Source organism: Spinacia oleracea, chromosome 2, assembly GCF_020520425.1.
Source record: "Spinacia oleracea cultivar Varoflay chromosome 2, BTI_SOV_V1, whole genome shotgun sequence".
NCBI classification, from domain to species: domain Eukaryota; kingdom Viridiplantae; phylum Streptophyta; class Magnoliopsida; order Caryophyllales; family Amaranthaceae; genus Spinacia; species Spinacia oleracea.
This window is the reverse complement of record NC_079488.1, coordinates 21,949,561-21,962,296: the sequence shown is the minus strand read 5'-3', so window position 1 is coordinate 21,962,296 and position 12,736 is coordinate 21,949,561.

The following is a 12,736-nucleotide window of genomic DNA, read 5'->3' as shown; positions in this document are numbered from 1 at the left end:
GGACGTGTTGTGGACTATCTACGGAGGGACGACACTTGGAGTCCTAAAGACTTGTTCTTGTTCGGTTCGGGCGCAGCTAGGGAAGGCACGCAACAAAGAGTATGCATCTAAATTATGCTATATGATTATGTGTAAATAATATGTATTCCTGGCTTAATGGTTGTTTCCGCATGATTTATGTATTGTCATATGTATCATAACCTAACAAGAGGATGCTGGTCTGCGCTGCTTGTTGTTGTTGGCGTTGATTTGGAGCAGCAATGTGTGGTGTGGTGTAGGATAGGAAATCATTTGGTGTAGGATAAGAGTGTTTGGATGTTAGGCATAAATGTACCACAATGGGTGTGTTTGACTTTTTCTGACCAAGTGATACAATGGGCTTAACTTTGACTTTGAAATTCACGCCTCCAAATACGCACACCTACACAATAAAAACAAAGACGGGGGGAGAAAACGGGACAAATAAAAAATAAAATAAAAAGAAATGATAAATAACAATAATAAACAATAATAATAATAATAATAATAATAATAATAATAATAGAAATAGAAAATTAATAACAAAAATAACTAAAATAACTAAACTATATAAAATTATCGAAACAAAGAAAAATAAGTAAATTAAGAAAATAAGACCTAAAAACTAATAAAAATGCTAATTAAACTAAACTAAGTTATATATACTGAAAATAAGAAATTAAGGAAAATAAAAACTAAAAGTACAAAAAAATAGAATAAAACGACTCAAATTATGCCTAAATTACTATCCTATGAGCGACATAAATGTCACTCATCACTTGCCCATGGACTTACATAGAGTGCACAATGTGTTTCATGTATCTCAGTTGAGAAAGTATGTCCCCGATAAGTCTCATGTACTGTAATCAGAGACCATATAATTAGACCAAAGTTTGATATTTGAGGAAAGACCTGTCAAAATCCTTGATAGTAAAGTGCGTAGTACACGGACTAAGGATGTTAAGATTGTTAAAGTGTTGTGGTCTAACCAAGAATCTGAGGAAGCTACCTGGGAAGCGGAGGAAGAAATGAGAAAGAAATATCCTGAGCTTTTTCCCAAGGTTAGTTGAGTTACGGGGCCGTAACTCGTTTTCTTTAAGGGGGGTAGAGTGCGGTAGAATTCCGCGCTTTTTACCTTATTTTCCTAATTTATCCTTTAAGATATGCTTGAATCGTTGTTTCTAGTGAAGTTTCACTGTTTATTGTCATGTTGAATTACTTAAAGAGTACAGAAACTAAAACTTTTTACAAAGAACTCATAATAGTCTCAAGTCTAGTTTTAAAGTTGTGATTTCCGTGCCCAATTTTTGGGACGAAACTTGTTTTAAGGAGGGTAGACGGTAATACCTCGTATTTTTCTATAATTATAAATATATTTTATTATGTATATAAAGCATTTCGTTGTATTTATAAAGTATTTTTATAAATTAATTTCATTTAATGAGAATTAAATGCACTTTTATTTTTTAATTAATTTAATTATTAATTAACTACGAAAACCGAATTTTATTAAATAAATTCAATGAATTTATTTAATCGGGATTTGTTGGGTCGTATTTCGAAAACGAATTTAATTTAATTAAAGCCCGGTCGTGTTGTCTTAAGCAAACCCAACAAAGCTTGCAAAGAGTAAACTTAAATGAGCCCAGTAATAAGCCCAACTCAAAATTACCCTAACCTAGCCCACATGGAAGAGAAAACCTATAAATAGACCTCATATCAAACTCTCACAAGAAAAATTCAGAATTCTCTCTCTCTCCTCTCTCTCCTCTCTTTCCTCTCCTTGCGGCACACTCCACGCCTCACACCCCTTTCTTCGTTCGTCTTTGCTTGCGGCGCAAGGCAGACGTGCGCGCCCAGCCGTGCTCGCCCAGCCGTGCTCGCCCAGCCGTGCTCGCCCATCTCTCCCGTCCCGCAGCCGCAGCGTAGCACATCGTGCCTGCGCGCTGTGTGGTCATGCTAGCCCAGCTCACTGCCTTCTCCTTGCATTGCCCCGCGTCGCGTCGCAGCACATCACCATTGTTGTGTGCGTGTGTGCCTCGCCTGTGCCCAGCGCCCAGCCTGGTCGCCCTTGTCCCTTCGTGCGCGCGCGCCCTTGCTTGCGGTGTGTTGCGTGCGCTGCTGTGTTGTTGCTTGTTGTGTTGCGTTGGTCGGCGCACACACACACACGAGCAATTAATCGTTGTGTGTGTGTGTGTTGATAAATTGTTCAATCAAATTTTATTTTCAAAAACATTAATTTTCAGTTTTAAATTGTTTTAATTGTTGTGATTATTTTATTAATTAAAGAGATTAGTTTTGATGATTGAAATTATTATTTTCAGATTTAATAAGTTTATAAAGTGTCGATTTTTGAAGTCAAAACATGCTTTTATGATAAACTATTATTAGGGTTTTGATTTCAAGTAATTAAGCGATTGATTCACATAATTTAATGACAATTTAAATTTTCAGATTGTTTATAAGTTTTAAAAAGTTGGTTTTTAATGGTTTTAAAGCTAAAAAGTCAATGTTTTTATGTTAGGGCTTGAGTTGACTATTTGAGACTATTAAATTAATGATTAATGCATGGATGATTTCTAATTAAACTAAGAGTTTTAGAATCTTAAATAGTTGCTGGAAATTTAGTAAACATGGATAATAATTTAGTTTCTCCTTTTGTGTTTATAGGAGTTGATTTCTAGTAAGTCGTGATTCGCACAGTGGCCCCCGTACTTAGGTATTCCAGGTACGTACAAGACTAGGGTGACCACCCATCCCTTGAGGACTTTGTGAAGTGTATTGAATGTGAATCATGTGAACTTATATGTTGTTATGAATTCATGTTTGATATTGAGAACGAGCATGTTATTATTATTGTTGAATCTATGTGAACGAGCATGTTATGAATTGAATTATGCCTTATAGATTCTATTGAACTATCATGTTATGGAATTTTATAATCGTTGAATTATGTCAAGCATGTTGTTCAAGTTGGTTTGCATGTATGAGTAGTGCGCATGCAAGTTGTTATTATTATTATGCTATAGTACAGGATGTCTAGCATAAATATTGAGCCAGTCGAATATTGTCGGTGAGCAATATATATTCTACATTAGAGATTCTATGTGAATTGAATTAAGGACAATTCGTGCTAAGGGCACATCCCGCTTGTTAATAGGCAATGTCGGGTTATCTCAAACAGTGTTTTTGAGAAGGGACAATGGGAGTAATTTCACTTGAGTCTATGTTTGATCACAAGTCCTAAAGAAGTAAATTAATGAAGTGTCATTGTTGAATTGTTTAGTTGTTTAATTATTTGTATGTTGTGTCTTGAGTAGAGTCTTGAGTCGCCTTGAACATAATATACTAATTAACGTAAAGTGTAACCCAAAGAGCTTCAAAACTCTTGGAACGTATATACCTTGAGTATGAACAATGGGGGGAGTCTTGCCGGAAAACCTGTACTCCTAGAATGATACAAGACGTTGTTTCATTCTCTTTTATGCCGTTGTGCATTGGAATTCCTGTCGGTATGGCCCGACTGTCGGTAGTAGCCCGACTTATCTTGGTGTATGGTTGGCTCCCATCATCATTTCTTTCCTTTTGAGGATACTTTACTTTACCCGTTCGAAGCAACCTTTTATTAATCTGTGAGTCAAGAGTCGTGTCAAGTGTCGAGTCTTGTCTCCATGTTTGTTTGTTTATTACATGGCTTTTCCATGTGGATTATTTAATTTGTCGAGTGAAGCATGTTAGGATAGAATGTTATTCTAGCTTGTTCGTACTCAGCTTTTGCTGACTTCGTGCTTCATGTCTTCTGGTCATGGCCTGAAAGAAATAATGCCCTTGGTCCAAGTATGCATTTAATGTTAAGTCTAATAAATGCGGTTCAGTATTAATTATACAAGTTAAATAATTCAGTGAGATCAAGTGAACTGTATGCCTAGCTATAGGCCGCTTCAAATCAAGTGGAATTAATAATATTAATCCACAGCTTACTCTTGACTGAACCCGTAGGGTCACACAAATAGTACGTAAACGGATCAAGTATTTAATGGAATTAAATACTCCATCTATGGATATTCGGAATCGACGGATCTTGGTTCCAGTGGGAGCTGAGATCGTCAAAGGCAAATAATGAATACTCCCGAAACGATGATATTGCCGGAAACGGAAATATGGATCATATCGGAAATATAAATATTATCCAAGTCGTAGATGTTGCCGGAAACGGAAACATGGTACGTATCGGAAAATATTTACGGGAATGGAAATATTGCCGGAAACGGAAATATTGTCGGAATCGGAAATATTATCGGAATCGATAAATAATTCCAGAAACGGAAATATTAAATATTTGTTCGAAACGGAAATTTATTCCGGAATCGAAAATATTAAATATTATTCGAATCGGAAATGAATTCCGGAATCGGAAAATTAATCGGAAGCGCGACGTACGAAATAAACATCGGACGAGCTTGCTAGACGCAAGGCCCAGCACGAAGCTAGGTCCAACGCCTGGCGAAGCCCGCGCACACAAGCAAGCGCATAGGCGCATCCCACTGCGACCAAGCAAGCAAGCCCAGCCAAGCAAGAAGCAAGGTCAGGCCCGCGAGCATGGCCAGCGAGCTGGCGCGCCCTTCGTGGGCTGCGATCAGCTGCTGGGCCGAGCACATCGCCCTTCGTAGGCTATGCGTGTGTGTTTGTGTTTGTGTACGAAGCCTTGATCGATTAGGATTCGTTTAGATTAATTTCCTAAATCTACTAGAAATTAGGTGATTGAATTTAAGTTAAATTCAGATTTGCTAAATTGATTCCTAGTAGGATTCTAATATCCGATTTTCCTACCCTATAAATAGGTGATCATATTCACAATTTATGTACATTACATAAAAAGTATTCATACAAGTTTTAGGCTTAAAACTCAGATTTTTATTTGCTATAAAAACCGAAAATTACATAGAACCTTAGGTGCAATTCTAGTTAATTAAATCTAAGGCGGATCCGAGCGTGTTGTGGACTATCTACGGAGGGACGACATTTGAAGTCCTAGACTTGTTCTTGTTCGGTTCGGGCGCAGCTAGGGAGGGCACGCTACAAAGTGTATGTGTCCTAAATTATGCTAATTGTTATGTGGCAATTAATTTGGATTCCTGGCTTTATGGTTTTTCCGCATGATTTATATTCAATTATATGTATCATAACCTAACAGTGGTATCACGAGCCTCTAATTAATTCCATAATAATTAGTTAACATGGTTAAATTTTATAAATTTGCAACGAATTAAAAGGGGTGATTAATTTCGTACTTGTAATTAATTGCAAATTTGCGATTATTTAATTATATGTTCGCAGGTTTTTCTGCAGTTTCTTCGTTTCTTAACGAAATCGAGTGATTTTTGTGTCAATTATGTATGTAAAAGGCATTCTAAAATTTTTGACAAAATTACTAATTTTCGGCCGAAGCCAGAATTCCCAAATTCGAAGCTAACTATGACTTTTCGGAGGTTTTAGTTTTTCGAACGCAAAATTTGTAATTTTTAAGATGTTAAATTAAATATTTGCGCTTCTTGTTGTTAAATCTTGATTTTTGATTGACCTACTGTATATGTTTAACAAATTTATATGCCTAAGCTTGTTAATTATACAACCTAATTTGTAATTGTAATTAATTTTTTGAAATTCGAATAATTTAGAATTTGATTTGATTTTCATATTAATTGACAATTTAATTAGGTATCCATGATTAAAAACCACCATAAAAATTGTTAATTTTTGATAAATTTTAAATTTTTATGACCTAGATTTGAATCCATGATAATCGGAAATTAATTGATTAATAAATTTTCGATTTTTCGCCCTAAATTTATGAAATTAATATAATTTATTAATTTTTCAATAAATTTGAATTAAAAGTTTTAATTTTATATAATTCGCTCATGAATTTTTCACGCACAAAGCAATGGAAGCTACGTGTTACCCTTAAGGGGTGTTGTATAGTGCGGGCATGCGACGACGAGCAAGGGAGCTCGTCGCCCATGCGGTACGATTGCAGCGAGCAACAAGCGTGGTGCGCGCGCAAGGCAGTGATGCCTGGGCGTGTGTGCTGCGAGCCATGGGCGATGGGGCGATGAGGCAAGGCACAGGCGAGACGAGGCCGCAGCGCGGGCAGCAAGCACGCTCGCCCAGCGCGCTGCCTCGCCGAGCAAGCAAGCAACACACAACGAGCAGACGCGTGTGGGCAGCGATGGATGCAGCGCCACAGCGCGCGCTGCTTCGCCCAGCGAGCAAACCAGAATGTGTTGAGCAAGACGGGTTGCGCGCATGCGTGGCTGGGTTGGCTGCGTGTGCGTGTGTCCTGCTCGTGCATTGCCATGCGATCAATTGAGGGGCGCTGCTGCCTCGTGACTCGACGGGGCATGGGCGCAAGCTCATGTGCCTCGTCTTGATCCGATTGATGCGCTTTGAATTTAATCTTGAATTTTCAGTTCGGAAACGATTTAAATTAATTTTAAAATTCGTAATTAAATTATTTTTTTTCGGAATTTAATTTTGAATAATCTAATTATTATAAATTTCATTTATACTAATTATTTTACTAAAATTAAAACCTTGAATAAATTTAAATTTATTTATTTAATTCAACTGAAAATAAATTAAAGGATTCAATTATTAATTTATATGAGCTTTAAATTTTAATTAAATTTGTATGCTTTCGGTTAGACTAGGAAATACAATTTTATGTTTAAAATTAGTAAAGCATGTAAATTTATTGGTTTAAGTGGGAGCTTTTAGTCATAAACTCTTGATTAGGTCTACATTCCTTTAAGGTTAAAACAACTTGATTAGAATTAATAAGGATTGAATAATTGGTAGATTATTGGAAGCCTTGATTAATTGCTGCAAATGTTTATGTGATGCATAATATGTTCTACTAACCAGCTATGTGGGCCATTCATGATAATGAATGGGTGAATGGTATATAGTGTATATGTACTGTTTTGCAGGTTATTGAAAGTGACTAGTATGGCCCAAATAGGATAGTAAATATGGTCTGCGTACCATTAATTTGAATGTAATATTGGTCTAAAGTACCAAATTTTATTGCTTTAAAATGGTGTGCGTACCATCAAATAGTTGTAATTAGTTTAAATTATAGCTTATCCTATTTGAAGAAAATGGCGCCTCCCATGGTGAAATTCAAGAAGGAGTTTCCAATCCATTTTCAAGACGGAGTTTGAAGTTGAAGCTTCAAGGTGAAGTCGGGCCATACTAGATCACATTTATATCTTATGCATGTTTTAAGTTATTTATTGCTTTAAATATGTCTTAATTATGCATGAGATTGTGGCTTGATTATGTTACATGATTAAGGATTTTAGTTCACTTAAAATCTAACCAACATAGTAAGAGCCTTAAGTTCCAAACTTTAAAATTGAGTTAAAAGGTGCCATGCCAAAATAACACTTACTTGGATAAACCTTTACGTCAATCTTAGTAATAGTTTTCCGCCTAAGGGAGGTGTTACTTATTGATCCTAAAGGGTTAAGGTACACAAATAATTGTGAACATGTTAGTTTTGGTGAAACTCAACGATATAAGTAAGGAGTCCTTTTATGTCGTTGCAAATGAGATAGGTTTACCTAATATGTTCTTAGACGTACCTATCAACCAAGAGTAGTTTCTAGACTATTAGTAAAGGCTTTGCTTACCTAAAATATTTTAGAATTGAGTCTAAATACATAATGTGCTTAATTCTTCAATGATTTAAGGATCGTGGAATCATTTTATTCACACCTGCCAGAACACATAACTTGAATAAAATGCTTAATAAATGATAAATTATGCTTGTATGCTAGAATTTAAAGTTCATTAAGAGAAACTTTGATTGGTTATTTATTTGTTTATCCTTTTTCAATTGTAGTTTTTACTATGGCAAACAACGATCAAAACATCATCATGGGTTCTGAGCTTATGGTCAAGCTGAACCTAACAAATTTTCTTGAATGGGAAGCTAAGCTAGTTGAAGTAGTCAGAATCAATGGACTTGAGTATGTATTGTTCCATCCCATGCCAAGCTACTATGCCAGAGACATGACCCCTGAAAGATTTACCACCTGGGATGCGGATCTCAAAAAGGTTATGAGTCTCATGCTGAATAATATCCCTGATGAATGGGCTAGAAGGTTTGTAGCTTACGAACCTTTTACGCTCATCAAGAATCTGAGGGATATCTGTCGTGGAAACACGGAGGACAGTGACCTAAATGTGCATGAGTTGATTGAATCAATGTCAGGCCTAAAGGTTAGTTCTCATAACAGATGTTTTAGGATGGAGGTCCAAGAAACACATGTTCAGCTCCTTTGCACTAAACAAAGGGTAGGCGTCCCACTAAGGTTCCATGTGGAGCTTATTCTTTCAAATTTTGATCGCCTAAATCTGCTAGGAACACCAATAAGCGAAAGGATGGCAGTCTCTATCTTGCTCAATTCACTACACAGTGGGTTTGGTCGCTTCAAGCAACTATACCTAAGTGAACCAAGAGAAGAAACCGTTGCAGAATTTGTTCACCTTGTCAGAAAGGCTGAGATAGTACTCGACTGTGAAGCTAAAGATTTACTCAAGGCTAAAGGGAGACCCTTCAAGAAAGGTGAAAAGTCTAAGGGCAATGCTGAGTCAAGAAAGAAGACAAAGCTGGACAAGTCCACATCAAGCTGTCTTTATTGTGATGGAATTGGCCATTACAAGAGAGAATGTCCAAAGCTTAAGGAAGATCAGAAGAACGGAACAGTTGTTCCATCTTCAGGTATTTTCGTTATAGACTGTATACTTGCTAATTCAACTTCTTGGGTATTAGATATTGGTTGTGGCTCACACTTATGTTCCAATTCGCAGGGACTAAGAAGAAGTAGAAGGTTAAGCAAGGGTGAAGTCGACCTACCAGTGGGAAATGGAGCACGGATTGCTGCATTAGCTATAGGAACTTATTATTTGTCGTTGCCCTCTGGGCTAGTTTTGGAACTGGAAGATTGTTTCCATGTTCCAAGTCTTACTAAAAACAACATTTATGTTTCTTGCTTAGATGCTAAGGGATTTTCCTTTTTAATAAAAGACAATAGTTGTTCGTTTTATTTTAAAGAGATGTTTTATGGATCTGCTAGATTAGTCAATGGACTTTATTTATTAGATCACGACAAACAAGTTTATAACATAAATACCAAAAAGGCCAAAAAGAATGATTCAGATCTCACCTATCTGTGGCATTGTCGATTAGGCCATATTAACTTGAAACGCATAGAAAGACTTCAAAAGGAAGGAAGTCTAGAACCATTTGACTTAGAGGATTATGGTAAATGCGAATCATGTTTATTTGGCTAAATGACAAAGCAACCTTTTTCTAAAGTTGGAGAAAGAGCAACTGAACTATTGGGTTTAATCCATACAGATGTATGTGGACCAATGAGTACAAATGCTAGAGGTGGTTTCATCTACTTTATCACTTTCACTGATGACTTCAGTAGATATGGTTATGTCTACCTGATGAAGCATAAGTCTGAATCCTTTGACAAATTCAAGGAATTTCAGAGTGAAGTAGAGAATCAATTAGGCAAGAAGATTAAGGCACTGCGGTCTGATAGAGGCGGTGAATATCTGAGCTATGAATTTGATGACCATCTGAAAGAATGTGGAATTCTATCAGAATTGACTCCTCCCGGAACACCTCAATGGAACGGTGTGTCGGAACGGAGGAATAGAACCTTGCTAGACATGGTTAGACAATGATGGGTCAGGCCGAACATCCAATAGAATTTTGGGGACATGCACTAAATACAACTGCACTCACTATAAATAGAGCCCCGTCTAAAGCTGTTGAAAAGACTCCATATGAGTTATTGTTTGGAAAGCCTCCAAAAGTGTCTTTTCTCAAGATTTGGGGTTGTGAAGTATACGTCAAACGATTAATTTCAGACAAACTTCAACCAAAATCTGACAAATGTATCCATGTGGGCTACCCAAAGGAAACAAAGGGGTATTACTTCTACAATACATCTGAGAACAAGGTGTTTGTTGCTCGAGATGGTATCTTTTTGGAAAGAGATCACATTTCCAAAATGACAAGTGGGAGAAAAGTAGACCTCGAAGAAATTCGAGTCGAACAACAAACTCTAGAGAATGCTCAAGATGACATTCAGGTTGAAACTCAGAGATCTTTAGTAGAATCTGGTGAGAATCAAGGACCATCTAGAAATGTAACCCCGCGTAGATCGCAGAGATATAGATCTCAACCAGAAAGGTACTTAGGTATTTTGACAAACGAGAGCTATGAAGTTCTATTACTTGAAAGTGATGAACCTGCGACTTACAAACAAGCTATGACGAGCCCTAGCTCCAAGCAATGGCAAGAAGCCATGCAATCTGAATTAGACTTCATGTTTGAAAACCAAGTTTGGGATTTGGTCGATTTGCCAGATGGCTACCAAGCCATAGGAAGCAAATGGGTTTTCAAATTGAAAAAGGACAAGGATGGGAAACTTGAAGTTTTCAAAGCTAGATTGGTTGCAAAAGGTTTCAGGCAAGTCCACGGTGTGGATTACGATGAAACCTTTTCACCAGTTGCAATGCTAAAGTCTATTCGGATAATGTTAGCAATCGATGCATATTACGATTATGAAATATGGCAGATGGATGTCAAAACCACTTTCTTAAACGGCGTTTTAACAGAAAATGTGTTTATGACACAGCCTGAGGGTTTTGAGGATCCAAAGAATGCTAAAAAGGTATGCAAGCTTAAGAAATCAATCTACGAATTGAAGCAAGCATCAAGGAGTTGGAATATACGTTTTGATTAAGCAGTCAGTGACTTTGGTTTCATCAAGAACGCGGACGAATCTTGTGTATACTAGAAGGTCAGTGGGAGAAAAATTGCTTTTCTAGTATTATATGTCGTCGACATATTGACATTCCTATGTTGAACTCTGTCAAGATTTGGCTTGGGAAATGTTTTTCGATGAAGGATGTAGGAGAAGCACAGTACATACTGGGCATCAAGATTTACAGAGATAGATCTAAGAAGATGATTGGACTCAGTCAAAGCACTTATATCAATAAGGTGCTTGAAAGGTTCAATATGGCAGACTCCAAGCGAGGCTACCTACCCATGTCTCATGGAATGACTCTAAGCAAGACTCAGTGCCCAAAAACACTAGATGAGCATAGACGAATGAGTGGGATTCCATATGCATCATTGATTGGTTCAATAATGTATGCTATGATATGTACACGCCCGGATGTTGCGTGCGCACTCAGTGCTACGAGCAGATACCAGTCAGACCCAGGAGAGGCACATTGGACTGCTGCCAAGAATATTCTGAAGTACCTGAAAAGGCACAAAGATGATATCCTGGTCTATGGTGGAGATGATGAATTAATTGTTAAAGGCTATACGGACGCAAGTTTCCAAACCGACAAAGATGATTATAGTTCACAGTCTGGGTTTGTCTTCTGCCTCAACGGAGGTGCAGTAAGCTGGAAAAGTGCTAAGCAAAGCACCATTGCGGATTCTACAACTGAAGCGGAGTACATTGCTGCACATGAAGCAGCAAAGGAAGCTATTTGGATAAGGAAGTTCATAGGTGAACTTGGTGTAGTCCCCTCCATTAAAGGACCAATAGCTCTATATTGTGATAATAACGAAGCTATTGCACAGGCAAAGGAGCCTAGACACCACCAGAGAGTCAAGCATATACTTTGTAGATTTCACCTTCTACGAGAGTTCGTTGAAAGAAAAGAAGTCGAGATAAGCAAGATTGGAACTGATGACAACATCTCAGATCCATTAACTAAACCTCTGCCGCAGGCGAAGCACAACTTGCACACTGCAGAAACGGGAATCAAGCATGTTGGAGAATGGCTTTGATGTCCTTATTTAAATATTTTAAAGTTTAAGAGTTTAATACTTTGTAAAACGTTATTGGTTAACCATTCACATTAATGAATATAATTCATTTTTCCATTTAATTTGTGGTTTATTAAATGATGAGTCCCTTCAATTTGACGATATATTCAAGATAAACTGTCAGGACCAGTCCTGTGACTAAGAAATGTCTATCAAGTGAACTTGAATGTCAAAAGTTGAAAATGATCCCTGGTCGGAGTTTTCTATAAAGATGGACGCATAGAAAACGTTAGACGACTAGAATGCAAGATGACTAGTAGTTCTGTTTCTTGAACTATGTGGACATGGCAATGTCGCAATCATTTGCATAGATACTTACTTTGGGAAGACTAGTATCGGACAGACCAATGAAAATTTATTGTAAGAGATGAAAATCTGCCATAAGTAAATTTCATTAAAATTATTAGACACTAAATCCTCAATACCCGAGTGATTTGAGATTACTTGTTTGAGAACTGGTTGCTTTGACGTTGTCAACCGTCGCACCGTAAAAGGAGGCTATAAAGATAATGCTCGGGTAATCACCTATCAAACGAAGTCTAATCTCAAGATCACAAGATTAGGATTGTCCTCCCATAAATCGGGATGAGATGCTGAAAGTTGTACAAGGCCACTCGGAGAGCTAGAAACTGTAAAATGCATGGCCGTGCTCAGATGAATCATAGGCTATTATTATCTGTTTATTTAATCAGTCGAACTCTGAAACCAAGAAATACCTCTGGACATAATAAGGATGACAACTCTTACCTTATGTTCAAGATCAAGCATCGAGCGACAAAG